This window comes from Sarcophilus harrisii, chromosome 2, assembly GCF_902635505.1.
Source record: "Sarcophilus harrisii chromosome 2, mSarHar1.11, whole genome shotgun sequence".
NCBI lineage: Eukaryota > Metazoa > Chordata > Mammalia > Dasyuromorphia > Dasyuridae > Sarcophilus > Sarcophilus harrisii.
Genome location: NC_045427.1, coordinates 7,616,115 through 7,618,731, shown reverse-complemented (window position 1 = coordinate 7,618,731; position 2,617 = coordinate 7,616,115). Strand labels below are relative to the sequence as shown.

General features: G+C 34.5%; 1 non-coding gene across 1 annotated transcript; it reads left to right on the top strand.

Annotated features, from left to right (window-relative positions):
- Positions 1-269: 269 nt before the first annotated feature.
- On the top strand, positions 270-373 carry LOC111718744. The gene has a single exon (XR_002769232.1). It is a non-coding gene; the product is annotated as a U6 spliceosomal RNA (small nuclear RNA).
- The last annotated feature ends 2,244 nt before the right edge of the window (positions 374-2,617 follow it).

Genomic DNA, 2,617 nt, shown 5'->3' with positions numbered 1-2,617 from the left:
CTGTAGTCTTTGGATTCAAATGTTTTTTGAACCACTTCAATTAAAAAAAAAGGCTATATAATAGATGGAATTAGAAAAATGGGAGACCCCAACCTTGGCGATTTCTAAAGGAAGCTGAGTCCCTGAGATTACCCAGTGATCTCAGTAATGGGAGGCAGCTTTCTTTGTCCTAGAAAAGAAATTTCAACCTCAAATTAAATGGGGACCACTGTGGGGGGGCTCTCTCTGAGGGGTGATTCATTGATTTAGTTTTTAAATGAAACATTATCATGCTTGCTTTAGCACATATACTAAAATTGGAATGATATAGAAAAGATTAGCATAGTCCCTGCACAAGGATGATATGCAAATTCATGAAGAATTCTGTATATTTTTTAAAAAAAGAAACATTATCTGTTTTTTTTTTTTTTGTATTTTAAAATTATTTTGCTATACATTTTCAATTCTCTTTTAATCTGGATTACACCTACTCAGGAGGATCTCCAAGATCCACATGGCACTTGCATGTGTGCTCGACAATTCTACCCTATAGTGAAATAGGAAAAAAAAATATTGGCTTTGGGGTTGACAGAACTGAATTCAAATGCTGGCTCTGCCATTTATATTTCTATGATCTTTTACATGTGACTCAATCGCTCTAGGTCTTCATTTTTCATTTGTGAAAAGTAAAGGGGTTGGAATAAATGAGATTCTCCTTCCTCTCTGAGTCTTTGATTCTCTGAGTGTATAATCTTGGTTCTTCAAGACCATTTAGTTTTCCAGAGTCCGCAGCCTTCAATTTTGTTCTTGCTAGACAGCAGATTTTGAGTGTCTGTTACTTAGTTTCCAGTGATTTCCCTTACAGTTGGAATAGGGCCCCAGTTTGATAAACTATAAAGCTGGATCAGCCTTTGCATTTTGTCCTAGCTCTTTGCTGATCCTTTCTCATCTGTTGGATTCAAGGAAAGTCCATCCATGTCAATTAATAGCATGATTTTTGTTGTTGTTCAAGTGTTTTCATTCATGGATGACTGTGACCCCATTCAAGATTTTCTTGGCAAAGATGTTTTGCTTTACTTTTTCCATCTCCAGCTCATTTTATGGATAGGAAACTGAGACAAATAAGATGAAGTGATGTGATCACACAGTTAATCAGTGTCTGAGGCCAGATTTGAACATAAGAAGATGAGTCTTCCTAATTCCAGTCTGAACATTATCCACTAAATTCCTAGCTGTCCTCCTCTCACTTTTGTATCATATCAAATGTCTACCTTAAGATTTCCCAGAGGAATACAAAGAGGATCCTTTATCATCTTTAGGATGAAAGAAACAAGAGATCACATATTAGCCCCAATCTACTTTTTTTTTCCCTAGGTAACTTTTGTAATCCTGTTTGGATGTTATGTTCTGTGAGCTCTGGCATTTGGAATCAAAGACCTTAGAAACCATTGTCCTGATAGAATTTTTAAGTACTCAAAACATGCTTTATTCTCATCATCCCCAACCCAAGTTTCTGGAATTCTCTTGAATGAACACCTCAGGAAAGCACAAGAAATAACCTCATAAAATAGGTTCATGATTTAGACATAAGGAGTGATACTAAAAGCAAATTAGGAAAACAAAGAATAGTCGACCTCTCAAATCTATGGAGAAGAAGGAATTTATGATTAAATAAGAACTAAAGAACATTATGAAATACAAAATGGATAATTTTGATTATATTAAATTAAAATAGGTTTTCTACAAAGTCAATGCAGTCAAGATTAAAATGGAAACAGAAAGCTGGGAAAACATTTTTCTATCCAAGGGTTTTCATAAAGGTCTCATTTGTAAAATATGTAAAGAATTGACTCAAATTTATAATATAAGCCATTCTCCAATTGATAAATAGTCAAAGAATATGAATAGACAATTTTCAGATGAAGAAATTAAAGCCATTTCTAGTCATATGAAAAAATGCTCTAAAACACTATTTATTAGAGAAATGCAAATTAATACAACTAGGAGGTACAGCCACACGCCCAGATTGACTAAGATGACAGGAAAAATAATGACAAATGTTGGAGGGGATGTGGGAAAACTGGGACAGCAATACATTGCTGGTGGAGTTGTGAAATGATCCAACTATTTTGGAGAGCAATTTTGAACTATGACCAAGTGCATACCCTTTGATCCAGCACTGTATCCAAAAGAAATCATAAAAAAAGGAAAACAAAGGATCCCCAATTGCAAAAGTGTTTATGGCAGCTCTTTTTTGTAGTATCAAGGAAGTGGAACCTGAAGGAATTCCTATCCATTGGAGAATGACTTAATAAATTATGGTGTATATATATATATATATATATGTTGTAAAATGTTATTGTTTTATAAGAAACAATAAGCAAGATTATTTCAGAAATGAATGGAGAGATTTACATGAATTGATGCTAAGTGAAGTGAGTAGAACCCCAGCAGCAACAAGATTATGGATGATTAACTGTGATGGACATGGCTCTTTTCAACAATGAGGTGATTCAGGCCAGTTCCCATGGACTTGTGATGGAAAGAGCCATCTGCGCTCAGAAAGAAGACCGTGGAGACTGAATGTAGATCACAACATAGTATTTTTACCATTTTATTGTTGCTTTTTTTCTTTTTT